Below are 14,717 nucleotides of genomic sequence, written 5' to 3'. Positions count from 1 at the left end.
GTTAGCATCACGTTGCTGTGACTGAGGTGAAACTTCCTCATGGTTGGTGGCAGGGCACATAGGGCTGGGATGTCATTCCAGGTGTGTAGATGGGCATATAATGGCTGCTGGGGATTCTGGCAGGTACTGCCAGCCTTGCTGTGGGTTTCCTTGCTAATGTAAGTGAAGTGATAAATCACGTTGAGCAGGTAAATTACCGCACGTTGGTGTCCAGCAGGGTGATTACACCCAGTGTTTGAGGGAGGCAGAGAATATGAAAGTTAATTGATAAATATAATGAAATGTTTTGTGTTACCATTGATTAGATGCTGGGTAGATAAATGCCACCAATGCAACCTTCTCATAGGGAGCAAATGGTGAACAGGGCTATGCGTGTGAACTCACTTCTTGCATTCTAGGAATTCCCCAGATCTCCTTTCACCCGGCAATCCCATCACTATTTTTTTAAAATGAAAAGAGAATTATAAAACATTTTCTGTCACAAACTAAAAATATTTGAATTCAGACCTATGTGGTTTTCATACAACCGTGGAAAAATATTGAACCGTCAGCTGCAGCAAAAATATAGTTGAACTCCCTGTTTTTTGCATTGCAATTATTTTAAGACAGCTTTAGCTTAAGCAGTGAGCATGGGACAGATTTGTCTCCAGCATCTCCATCTAACCCTCAAGCTATCCTCATTGCATGCACATAGCAACTGGGGTTATGTGGCCTTTTCAAGCATTGAATCAAATTACAGGTTCTGGGATGTGACTCTTGCATGGGGACCCAATCATGCAACTCTAACTTGCCCAGACGGTCCTTGAACAGTCTTATTGAGTTCAATGAGCTATGTAGGTGAATAAGAGTTGTAGGATAGGTCTACATGTGATATATATCAGACAAGAACGGCCCTCGATGAGACTAATTCCCTAAGTGGAGAAAGGATTTAGTGCCTTTTCCTCTACCCCTTGCATCACTCCCTTTCCATAACAACACTCCTAGATCAGCCACCCAGCTGATTTTCGTCTGTGTAGTTTCCCCTTTAAGAAGAGCACAGCCAATTCTGATCAGTTCCTTTCAGTGAGTATTTTAAGTTCCCAAATGTGCCCCAGAACTAGGGGTAAGCACAAATCCCAAACACTGGAGAGAAGTTTAGATACAGGCCTATCTATACCTACGATCCACTGCACCTGCAAGACACAGGGACACCTTTTGGAGTAGGGGCTGTATAATTGCAAACTCTGGTGTTTGAGATTAAACTATTAGTGAGTGACCCTGGGAATCCCAGTATAATATAAGTGGTCCTCATACTTTGTGGTACTCTAGATAACCACCTGATTATCCTAAGGGGTCCCCCTTGTTCCTCTGAAATAAAGGCATGCCCTTACACAATGTAAAGCGATATAGTCAAAATGTACATTCATACACTTCCCTCCCATTTTATGTGGATGGGGAACCAAAGTAAAAAAAAAAAAAAGGCAGCCAACACATGCTTAAGAGGATGCTTTTATGTCAGCAGTCTCCAAAGAGTCAAATACCATTTTCAGGAAGGCTTGAATACATCTTTCAGGTGATGTCAGATATCCCTTTAGATATATCATCTTTGTTTCATTTTTGAAACTATTTGTCACAGTTAGAGTGAACCATGCCTTATACCGCTTCTTCAAGTACACCCTGTAGGTGAAAGGCTTTTCCTGCATCTAGCTCTGAATGGAACCAGGCTGTCCAAACACACTTTGCATATCTGAGCTGCAGCCCCCTCTTTCCCAATTGTGTTAATACAACATGCCCTAGTCCAGGGGTTCTCAAACTGGGGGTCAGGACCCCTTGGAGTGGTGAGGTTGTTATATGGGGGGGTCATGAACTGTCACCCTCCACCCGAAACCCCGCTTTGCCTCCAGCATTTATAATGGTGGTCTAATTTAAAAACACTTTTAAATATATTTAAGGGGGGGTCGCACTCAGAGGCTTGCTACGTGAAAGGGATCACCAGTACAAAAGTTTGAGAATCACTGCTGGCCTAGCCCTTTCACTCTGGGGACCTGCAGCTAGTGAGTTGACCACTGAGATTCAGTACTGGGTTTACAATGTGCCAATGGCAACGTGGCGCTGGGCCCACATTCAAAAGGGGCCAGGTGCCCAGACCGGGGACCTGTCCCCCTGCTCCGTCCTGCCTGCAGCTCACTCCTTTCTGCCCCTCCCCTTATCCCCCGCTTGCTCCTCTCTGCCTGCTCCCCCATGCCCGCCCGTTGCTCGTTCATTTCCACCCCGTCCTCCCCATGAGAGTGGCGGGCGGGGCCTTGGGGGAAAGAGGCTGAACAGGAGGGCGGGGCCACAGTCCTGCTCTGACTCAAAACCAGCATGTTCAAAACAAGCATTGTTTATTCATTCCCCCCAAAGGAGAAAGCACATAAAACAAAGGGCATAAATCTGTTTTACAAAAACTGGTAAGGAAAGATTAAGAAGTAATTTTGCTTCAGCCCAGCTAACTCCTGTCTCTGGCTGGGAGAAACAGACTGTCCTGCTCACAGCATATTTCTGCCTCTGTGTGTCTCTTTGCCAGCCTGTCGGCTTTTGCTGATGCTCCCATAGCAATCTCTTTTAGCTCAATCAAGTCCCCTCCCTTTCCTAGGCCCAGGGTCTTGTCTACACTACAGGTGCTACAGTGGCACCACTGTTGCGTAGACACTTCCTAGTGTGATGGAAGGGGTTTTTCCATTGCTGTAGTAAATTCTCTTCCCAAGAGGCGATAGCTAGGCTGGCAGAAGAATTCTTCCATTCACCTAGCAGGTCTATACCAGGGCTTAGGTTGGCTTAACTACATGTCTCAGGGGTGTGAATTTTTCACACCCTAAAACATAGCTATGTCAACCTAAGTTTTAGGTGTAGACGAGGCTTCGGTGTTCTTTTTGATCTTGCACTTCTCAGCTTTGGCATAAGAGCTATGTCACTAGAGTTGGGGTCAGGGAGTCTCTCTTCATGGTTATTATATAGGCTTTGTCTACACTACGCAGACAAAGCACTGTGCACAGACGCTTTTCGTCAGTAAAACTTTTGTTGTTTGGGGTTGTTGTTTTTTTTAACACCCCTGAATGACACAAGTTTTGATGACAAAGTTCCAGTGTAGACAAAGCCATACCTGGTTATTGTATTTGTGGGATGTTCTTTATCTAGGCCATTGTTTTACCTTTCCTGTTTGGTTCCTTTAACAAAGCCTTTTGATCTAACTTCATAGCAAGTAACCTGTCATAACAAATACCCAGAGGCATGCACCATAGTCATAAATAATACAGATATTTCCCAGTTTGTCACATCAGAATACAGTATATTTGTCTGGGATCAGAATAGACGTTTATATTTCACACTTGCATGGAAGCTGGAGTTTCGTAAGAAATATAATCTCCTGTAATAAGTTTAAATTTAAGTTTTTAAGAAGATAGGTATGTATAGCTTTTGTATGTTTGGTGTCACGTGGGGTAAAGATAAAGAATTTAAAAGTGAGATTAAAAGCTCAAAAGGTCATGGGAGTCTTTACTTAATCTTCCTGGTGTTTTCAAACATAACAGACAGGTTTGGTCTGCCACTTCAGCACTCATCTTCCTTTAACACATGGTGGAATGTTAGTTGCCAAAATATTCTGATTTGAAAGGGAAGTTCACTAGGAAATATGGTGTTTTTTAGCTGGCAGTATACTGGTCATGAGTGATCTTTACAACTGTTGCTTGCCTTTTAGGACACCATAGCCTGCTACTTACAATTTTAAATTTTGAGGCTTGATCCTAAAAGGTGCAGTCGTTTAGCACCTTGTACAATCAAGTCCTTCCAGATTGTGGTTTATTTTCTCAAGTAGTCAATAGCAGCAATACAGAAGGCTTTCAAAAATGCCTTAAACATGTCACTCTGGCTACAGCATCTCTTTAAAATGTTTTACCCTTCAGTCATATTTACTGAAACCTTTAGAGACCAGTAAATGTTGGCTGCAGTACTAATTTTGTTATTGTGTATCACTCTGTGTATTCAGCAGTATCTCAGGCATACCTTTAGTATATCATCTAGTTATAGATTTATTGTACTAATAAAAATACATAGAAGTTATGGCATGCTTCAGGTCCCTCACCCACCAGAGACACTTCCTTCAGAATGTGAAAATAAATACCCAGTGCTCATACCTTATTTATAACCTATGTTGCTTCAGGTTCTTAATACTTCAATAATTAATCTTCACTAATATAAACACCATTAGAATTTATTTGGTAAGACATGACATCTACATTACCTCTCCTACAGTTAAAATATTTATTTGCAAAACAGGATTTCTTTCTACAGATTAAGTGCCCAAATCTGCTATCCTTACACAACTGGACTACTCCAATGAGTAAAGACTGTAGACTGGCCAGAGATACTCGTTATAAACCATTACTGTTCTGCTGGAGACATATTGAACCCAAATTGTTCTCCCTCATCTCTAAAATATATATTAAAACAAAACAAAACAAAACCAAACAGCTAGACTGGCGAATACCAGACAATTAGTGATTTGGGAACTTCATACTTGCTAATGCAAGGAATCACAAATAAACATACTATAGCAGAAATGCTGAGCACAATGTATCTGCCAGAAAAACGTGTTGAGGATGTATCTTCCTCATGTTTAACTGTTTACAGAGATAATGTTGTGGAAAGAAGTTACTAGAAGAATACAACAGGTGTGGCTGTGCTCAAGACACAAACATCAATTAAATAAAAAGCAAGTGAGAGCTATTTAGTATTTAAGAGCAATTCAGCAATATAACTGGCTATGCCTTTAGTTTGACTGTTGCTTTACTCTAGTTGGTGCTTTGGCTGTCCCTAGGTTCCTTTTTACATTGTTTCATACTAGTGCTACCAATATCCTTGACTCTTCACATCTCAGTGACTGTCTCTGTTAGTTGATCTCTCTGACTCTTCTCTTTCTATTGTATGCCATTGGAGAAGTTAATACTTTGTTCAATTGTTTTTAAATTTGGTGTAATATAATATTGGTGTAATATAAATCTTGTCTCAAAGTGGTTCATTTATTAAAGCAAATACCATATCCTTCCAAATCCAGACCATTAGTGCCTTTTTTTGCTTGGTGGTGATTGCCACTTAAATGAAACCCAGAATGGGATTCAGGTATATGTGAAATGTGTGGAAGGATTTCAGTCTAGTTTCCAATAGACTTGCATCTCCATCATATCTGGACATCTTTCTTAGTAGTTTCCTCAGAGACACCCAAAGACTGACTGGACAGGATGGTGAGCTGGTCTTGCATACATTCAACAAGATCGGGGTGAGGCATGTTATTGAGTGACAGTAAGCACAGGAAGAAAAGGAGGACTTGTGGCACCTTCGAGACTAACAAATTTATTTGAGCATAAGCTTTTGTGAGCTACAGCTCACTTCATCGGATGCATGCTGTAGCTCAGGAAAGCTTATGCTCAAATAAATTTGTTAGTCTCGAAGGTGCCACAAGTCCTCCTTTTCTTTTTGCGGATACAGACTAACACGGCTGCTACTCTGAAACCTGTCAGTAAGCACAGGAAACTTGTATTTCTCTTGCTTGTTGTGAATCTGATTTGTAGTTAGAGGGCTTCAGTCTCCAGTTCTGATCATCTGACACCATTCCAGAGTGCTAAGAGTCACCTAATATATACTGCTGACTTTCTGAGTGTTTTGTGGCACTGACGTGTTTCCTTAGCAGACTCCTTCCTTGTTACAGAAGTTGTTCAATGCTTATCCCAGAACAAACCAGGGAACGCTATTCAACCTCCAGATTCAGCATCAGGAATATAAAACATCGCAGTGATGAGGTCTGAGTTGTAATGCTGAAGAAAGTTATGGCTATTAAATCTCAGGGGAAAATTGAGGACGTGAACTTTTGCCAAAGTGAATATATACAGAACCATAAGGAGAGAAAGTGAGGGAAGCAAAGAAAGATTGAAGGTCAGACCTATCAAGCTCTGGGAGCATGTTGGAGAAGAGAGATTAGTGACAGCAATATTGAACTTTTCTGGAGACACAAGATTTAAAAGCTTTAATTGAAACATCAGCACTTGCCTTGACACTGGGAGCATGGCAATCCTTCTCACAGAAATGCATAACAGTAGCAAGAGTCTCAGAGGACAACGGCTATAACTTAAGGAATACTTTTTATTTCCTTTAAAAAAACAACAGTAGTAGTACTGGCAGATGCTGGACTTGGCAAACTGCCCAGTGTTTCCCCCTCTTCTCCTTATAACAGGATCCAAACCCTGCTACCTTTCCTAATGCTAGTGATGTGAGATATCTCCATATATATCACAGATGACTGAAAACAGAAGCCTTCAGGATATTTTCTTGTTGCTCGAGAAAACAATTTTGCCTTAGTTGGAAATCCATCTCCTCACTTAAGCCTTTCGGAGCCAATGTCTGCAGGGTGTTATACCAATATGTTTCCCTTTTGGTGAAGTTTATTCTTGCTGTTCAGTGTCAGCTTCTCTACTCCTGTATGAACAGTGGGGTATGTTCCATGTCTGTGACCTTGAGGCTAGAGCAGGAGGGTTGCTTCCTCCTACTAAATGCCTTGCCAGAATTTAATCTAAGCCTTTGCTTCTAATAGTAGCACTCAGCCTGCATCATCTCTCAAGGAGTGATTATGGGTTACGAGTAATATTTGGGTACAGTAGGCAGGTTTATTTTATATTTACAGAGACCTTGGCTGAGATTTTCAAAAGTGACTTGTGATTTTGCAAGCCCAACTTCTGACACCTTAAAAAAATCTGATTTTTCATAGAATGTGGATTCCCCTGCCCTCTGAAAATAAGGCCCCTATAAGACACATTAGGGTGGGCTCTCAGAATCATGAATCACTTTTGAAAATCTCAGACTTGATTTCTCCCTCCCCACCCCACCTGGTTTTTGAAGCCTTAAACGTGGGGAGGAGGATGGTCATGTTGTTCAAAGCAGAGGATTTGGGAGTCAAGAGAGATGAGTACAGTTTCCTGCTCTGACAGACTTCCCATGTGACCTTGGGCAAGTCACTTAATTTTTCTCTAGTTGACCACCTCATCTCGCAGAGTTGTGAGGATAAATTCATTAATTTTTGCAAGGTGCTCAATTACTATGGCAATGTGGGACACGTAAGTCTCACATAGACTTGCTATGAGCAGATGAACATTGAAAGGATCTTTGCTCATTGATTACTGCTCTTGGGCAATGAACCCTAGCCAAATGTGATTTGTTCTGTCTGAGCCTTTGTGATGTTTAAACTCCAGATTTGAATTTTGCACCTTGAGCACCTGTTGAACATTGAATCATGAGTTCTTCCTGTTTTCTTTTTGAAGTTGCCCTGTTTGTTAGACCTCAAAAGTAAGTTTAGAATGAAACTTTGCAAGTAAAATATAGGTCATAAAAATATAAAGGAAATCAGGCTTAATGACCAAAATTCAGTTAAAGAATATGAAATAGTGAACTGTGGAAAGCAGACAGGAGAGCAAATGGGAATTTTTGGAAACTGATGAAAGAACAAGTTACCTGAGAAGAATAAGCACAGGAGTGTATATACTCAGGAGGTTAAACACACAGGAAAGGAAATGAGAGGAGAGATGCAATGAACTGCTGCTTATCATATGAAAGATAAGGAGAGAGGTAGCAAGGGAAGTTTTGTTTTATTAAAAAGGAATTTAAAGAAAGCTCAGAAGAGCAGGGGAGGAAAACAAACTTTTGCTGAAGGTAAACAAGAGCGGATATCAGTGTACAATGTTCTTAAAATGTTACTATTTTTAATTCATAAAGATAGCAAGATGCATCATTTGGAACAACTATGAAAAAGAAATGGGATTGCTCATGTGCATTTTAAGAATAATTTGTTTATTAGTAAGGGATCATATTAATTAAATAATATTACAGCAGATAAACAAAACTCGGAAAATCTATTGAGAATTTTCTCCCATTCCTCCTACTGTTGGTTAATTTAGGGACCAGTCCTCTCATAGAAACCAATGGCAACACTCACTTTTTCTTCAGTGGTGCAAGATCAGGCATCTGGTGCTGGTAAAATGGACCAGCTTGAAAAGCTCCATTTATGCATAGAACATGCATTGCCACTGAATAAGTGCTGTATACAAGTCCCACCGTCTCCTCCCCATGTGCTCTGTGTTCCATCAATGTGCCTAGGTCCTGATCCACAGAGTCCACTAGGTGTGAGACAGTAATTAACTCTCCCTAGGCCGTTAGTGTATCATCATGCTTAGTATATCTGCTTGAGGCTGCCAGCAAAGGAGTCCGCTGGAAAGGTTTTGTGATATAGTTATGTATCCAATGAGACTCACTTCATATCAACCATGGAACAGCTGTGGCAAATGGGGAAAGAAATGAACCTGATTTTAGTCTGTGCTCTATTCACCTGATTTGTATGGGACATTTTAGGATCTGCTTTTCAATAAGGTTGTGAGAAAAATCCTTTCTGTTTTTATAAAAGGCCATTAATGTACCCCTGACTGTTTCCTCCCCCTCAACTGTCTTTTTTTTATAAGCATCAAGCTAATTAAATACTCCTGCACTTTTAATGTGGATTGTAAAATGTTAATTAAATGTAGTGATTAGAGAAAGAATAATGATGGCCGCCACACATAGAGAGAGCACTAAAAAAATTCCAAACCCAAAATGGCATTTCAAGACTTTCTCTGGGGCCAGAAATAGCCTTCAAGGAGGAGAGAATAAGCAGCATGTTTCGAAGGGACCCCCCATCAGAAGCAGGCAGTGAAGGGAACAACTTTTCCTCTTCCTTCTCTCAATGCATCTCCCTGCCCAAAAACAATTATTTCTCAAAGATGTGAGTGATTATATGCCTTTTTCTGCTCTGCAGCTATTTCTTCTAAGCTTTCAAAGGTCCCTGGAAATATGCCTGGCCAGGAAGCATGGATTAGAAAAACTGTTTCATTGGAATGGCAATACAAATATAAAAGACAACTTTACAAGATGTGAATCTGGACAGTGATCTAAGGAAAATATGATGGTCAAATTTTGTGCTTTTTAAAAATGGTATTAATAGGGGCCTTTTGTAAGCAAGAACACCCCATACTTGGAGGTGACTTATTTAAAATCAAATGTGACTTTTATTTTTTCTTCCTGTACTGTGTTCAGATAATGGTGATGGTGGGGCGGGGGTGTCTGTTTCTTTTGTGGGCAATACTCTACGATTATTTTAGTTTTATAATATAAAGTCATATTTCTATGGCAGATATATAATTAGGTCATAAAAGAATTGTTACACACAGGGCTGCCATGGGAGGTTTCTGAACCCATGGGACATTAGAAAGTCCTGGATCTAATTTATCACAATGGTAAAAGAACATTCTTCCATAGCAGCTAGGTGATTAATACAGTAACTAATTGTTTGCTATCTCTCATATAGTCATTGTTTCTATCCCTTCCAACAATCATCATCATACTATGTACCATCTCTTTCACCCTCCCCAATTCCTCATGCTAATTGCAGTGTTCGGTATACTGGTAAGGATCTTCTGAGGTCACTGGGGTGACCTATGGAGTGCACAGAGTAACATGGTGCAAAGACAGAGCAGCAACTAAGGCTTAAGAACTGCTCTGATTTCCATGGTCTCTGTCAGAAAGAGGTGGAGGAAACCTGTATCAAGCATAATGTAGCCTTCAAAGTGCAAGACACTCCAGGGAGTATCCTGTATTCCTTATCCATCCTCATCTTGGAGGTCTTGGCTACCGGCTGAAATTAGGCACACAAAATCTAAGGTCAGGTACACTATATGGAGAATAGGAGTACTTGTGGCACCTTAGAGTCTAACAAATTTATTTGAGCATAAGCTTTTGTGAGCTACAGCTCACTTCATCAGATGCATGCAGTGGAAAATACAGTGGGGAGATTTATATACACAGAGAACATGAAACAATGGGTGTTACCATACACACTGTAACCAGAGTGATCACGTAAGGTGAGCTATTACCAGCAGGAGAGCGGGGGGGGGGGCGGACCTTTTATAGTGATGATCAAGATGGGCCATTTCCAGCAGTTGACAAGAACATATGAGGAACAGTGTTTGTGTGTGTGTGGGGGGGAGATAAACAGGGGGAAATAGTTTTACTTTGTGTAATCACACATCCACTCTCAGTCTTTATTCAAGCCTAAGTTAATTGTATCCAGTTTGCAAATTAATTCCAATTCAGCAGTCTCTCGTTGGAGTCTGTTTTTGAAGTTTTTTTGTTGAATTGCCACTTTTAGGTCTGTAATCGAGTGACCAAAGACATTGAAGTGTTCTCCGACTGTTTTTTGAATGTTATAATTCTTGACGTCTGATTTGTGTCCACTTATTCTTTTACTTAGAGACTGTCCAGTTTGACCAATGTACATGGCAGAGGGGCATTGCTGGCACATGATGGCATATATCACATTGGTAGATGCGCAGGTGAACGAGCCTCTGATAGCGTGACTGATGTGATTAGGCCCTATGATGGTGTCCCCTGAATAGATATGTGGACACAGTTGGCAACAGGCTTTGTTACAAGGATCGGTTCCTGGGTTAGTGGTTCTGTTGTGTGGTGTGTGGTTGCTGCTGAGTATTTGCTTCAGGTTGGGGGGCTGCCTGTAAGCAAGGACTGGCCTGTCTCCCAAGATCTGTGAGAGTGATGGGTTGTCCTTCAGGATAGGTTGTAGATCCTTGATGATGCGCTGGAGAGGTTTTAGTTGGGGGCTGAGGGTGACGGCTAGTGGCGTTCAGTTATTTTCTTTGTTGGGCCTGTCCTGTAGTAGGTAACTTCTGGGTACTCTTCTGGCTCTGTCAGTCTGTTTCTTCACTTCAGCAGGTGGGGACTGTAGTTGTAAGAATGCTTGATAGAGATCTTGTAGGTGTTTGTCTGTGTCTGAGGGGTTGGAGCAAATGCGGTTGTATCGTAGAGCTTGGCTGTAGACAATGGATTGTGTGGCGTGGTCTGGATGAAAGCTGGAGGCATGTAGGTAAGCATAGCGGTCAGTAGGTTTCCAGTATAGAGTGGTGTTGATGTGACTGTTGCTTATTAGCAACGTAGTGTCCAGGAAGTGGATCTCTTGTGTGGGCTGGTCCAGGCTGAGGTTGATGGTGGGATGGAAATTGTTGAGATCATGGTGGAAGTCCTCAAGGGCTTCTTTTCCATGGGTCCAGATGATGAAGATGTCATCAATGTAGCACAAGTAGAGTAGGGGCATTAGGGGACGAGAGCTGAGGAAGCGTGGTTCTAAGTCAGCCATAAAAATGTTGGCATACTGTGGGGCCATGTGGGTACCCATAGCAGTGCTGCTGATTTGAAGGTATACATTGTCCCCAAATGTGAAATAGTTATGGGTGAGGACAAAGTCACAAAGTTCAGCCACCAGGTTTGCAGTGACATTATCGGGGATACTGTTCCTGACGGCCTGTAGTCCATCTTTGTGTGGAATGTTGCTGTAGAGGGCTTCTACATCCATAGTGGCTAGGATGGTGTTTTCAGGAAGATCACTGATGGATTGTAGTTTCCTGAGGAACTCAGTGGTGTCTCTAAGATAGCTGGGAGTGCTGGTAGCATAGGGCCTGAGGAGAATACTTATTTTAAAATGGCTTCTTTGCAACAAAAAATGTTTTTGACCTGTCTAAAAAAAAAATCGGATTTTTGAAATTTAAACATTGATACACTTCTTAACCACAGCAAGGTCTGACCTATAGGCAGCCACTTCAATTTCTTAATTAACAATTAGGTCTGATTATTTCTCTTTATGCTGGGATTTTATTCTATTTTATGTAGATCCTTCTACTGCCTTCCTCACCATAGTATCAAAGCACCTTTCAGTAGTGCATTAAGCAATGTTACTAACATCTGAAGTGGTTGCATATGTTTGTGCTGGATGATATGCATGCTGAAATAGAGCTGGATGAATCCTATGCTTTCTATAAATTGTTGAGCTGTTGCTGTTTTCTGTGTTTTATATTCCTTGATTGGATTTCATTGGGTTTTTTTACTATTTGGGCTGGTAGCTGTGGTACATGAATAACCTCAACTGTTACAGAGAATAATGTTTTTGTGTTGGAAAATGTTTATAAAACTCTTCATAGCTTATTGTCTTCTGCTATCCAGTAGCTTTGAAAACTCATTTACTGCCCTAGTAATGACGACATATTGTAGGACACCTGGTTGTTGATCCAGGTCCTTGTGATATTGCCACTTAGAGTTGCCAGTGGCCTGGTTTTTAACATGAATGTTGTTAAAAAGTTGCTTTTTGCTTTCTATCGTTGGTTTAAAGTTTCCAGACCAGTGGTGAGTTGGAGCCGGTTTGCACGAACTGGTTATTAAATTTTGAAGCTGGTTTAGAACTGGTTGTTAAAGGGGTGGGCAAACTCCAGCCCGCGGGCCACATCCGGCTAGCAGGACTGTCCTGTCCGGCCTGCCTGAGCTCCCGGCTGGGGAGGCTCCACTGGCTGAGAATCCCTTTTTAATTTTTACTCACCCGGTGGCACTTTGGCAGCGGGTCCTTCACTCGCTCTGGGTTTTCAGTGGCACTTCGGCGGCACGTCCTTCAGTGCTGCTGAAGACCTGGAGCGACTGAAGGAACCAGTTTTGGCAGCTCATCACTGGATATAACCGCAAATTTCCACCAAAGATAATTAGCCATTTCCATTCTTAAACATCCTATGGAGACGCGTGTACATCTTAGCTTTCAACTAACTCTTCTCTCGGATTTCCAGATTTCTCACCATTTTGTAATGTGGTTATATTGTTTGGCAAATTTGTCAACATGTAGCTCTTTGTAAGTGAATACAGAACTTTGCCAAGGATTGCCCAAATGTAAGCTTTATAGGTCTGACAAATGGTTGTAATATATAGATGATGAGCTCATTCTTGCTGGATTTGTTCTTTGTTGTTATAATGACTTTGGATCTGGCTGCTGAAAGCACAAAAGCCTCCAATCATCCAAATACAGTTGTTCATGTTGTACATAATAGAGTGCAAATATGTGAGAGCAGACAGGAGTTAAATGGATGGCTAAAAGTGAGGATGGTTCTTTCACATGCATGAGCCTGTAAGTAAAACTCATGGAGCACATGAAAGAAGGATTGTTCCATGGGCAAATGTCTTTTAAGGAAAACAGGCATTTCTCATGGAAGAATAAACCCCTGGGTTGACCACCTTCAAAGCAGACTAGCATAATTAGAATATTTTTCCATTAAAATTAATAGAAGATGTATCTAAATCTGAATCATGGTCTGAGAGATGAAAAGTGTCTGGTCACCTGCTCACATACAGTTCATCAGAATAGAATGATCTGTGCTAGAAGTTTGTATGCTGCACAATTAGGCTCACACTTAGTATGCACCTGAGGAACTAAGAGGGAGAGAAGAGAGAATAAATATCCGAAGATTGATACAAATGACAACTATTGGAATTGATTGTGGGAACACAGTGTTTACTGAAATAACATTGACTTGGTGCTACTGAGGAGGCTATTAGTGTTGAGACAAGTGGCTCTGGCTGCATATGCTATTTAACCAAAGAATGGTCCGTTCTAGAAGGCAATGTAATAGGCTTCATGTGGAAAAAAAGGGAAAATCCTGGAAGACCCAAGATAGCATGGTAAAAGCGTCTAGGGGAAAACAGAATTAGAAGTTTGACGCCATCGGGCAGTGGGCATGGGACCCTAGAGGAAAGTTGTGCAAAATAATATAGGAAAGCTGAAATGCACTTACAAGAGAAGTATGCTAGCACGCAAAGGCAGCACATAAAATGAACAGTATTTGTATCAGAAAAAAGGAGCCAGCTATAGTATACTATCTGAGAATGAGGCATATCTTTCTTGTTCGTGACAATGAAGTTATTCTGAGTGCATATTTATTGCTGCAGATGGCACTGTTTTTATGTGATACTTTAGATTAGGCTCAGATTGATAACCAGAAAATCTCGAGTACTTCACACACCTTAAAATGAATCTTAAAATTTCTTTAAATATTAATGCCTTCCTTCTAAGGTGAAAGATGACAGTACAGACAAGGATTTAATGGACTGATTTTATATTAAAAAGAGAGAAATAGAATATGAATCCCAAATCTGTTGCTCATCCTACATTTTTAATTACTCCTCCTAGCAGTATGTTTCATCTCTGAAACCTGGTCAAAATTCAGTGCATGCATATCTGCATCACGTGGACAAAGCAGAACAATTCCAAAATTTTGCAACGCTTGTCCACTACCTTTTGTGATACAGTCAAAGGTGGAGGCAGAAGATCAGCACTTAAAGGACTCTGGAATTATATCCAAGATTAACTGGAGCAAATGGAATGCTGCCGTAGTGCCAGTAATGAAAAAGAGTGGGGATGTCTGTATGTGTGGTTTCAGAGTAACAGCCGTGTTAGTCTGTATTCGCAAAAAGAAAAGGAGGACTTGTGGCACCTTAGAGACTAACCAATTTATTTGAGCATAAGCTTTCGTGATGCATCCGATGAAGTGAGCTGTAGCTCACGAAAGCTTATGCTCAAATAAATTGGTTAGTCTCTAAGGTGCCACAAGTCCTCCTTTTCTTTTTGTATCTGTGGTGACTGCCAAGGTTACCATTAACCCAGCATTACATCCAGATCAGTATCCTTTACCCAGAATAGAAGATATAGTTGCCTCCTTAGCTCCTGGCAAGCATTTCTCCAAGACCAACCTGGCCCAAGACTATCTACAAATGGAAATACGAGACAGTGAGGGCCATTAGAGGGC

General features: G+C 41.1%; 1 protein-coding gene across 2 annotated transcripts in view; it reads left to right on the top strand.

The window, feature by feature from the left end:
- Positions 1-14,717, top strand: part of LOC141998222 (myb/SANT-like DNA-binding domain-containing protein 7) — a 121,250-nt gene that overhangs the window by 50,656 nt on the left and 55,877 nt on the right. The window lies entirely within an intron of this gene.

The sequence above is a fragment of the Natator depressus genome, chromosome 14, assembly GCF_965152275.1.
Source record: "Natator depressus isolate rNatDep1 chromosome 14, rNatDep2.hap1, whole genome shotgun sequence".
NCBI lineage: Eukaryota > Metazoa > Chordata > Testudines > Cheloniidae > Natator > Natator depressus.
The sequence above is the reverse complement of the archived record's forward strand: the minus strand, read 5'-3'. Positions and strand labels throughout refer to the sequence as shown.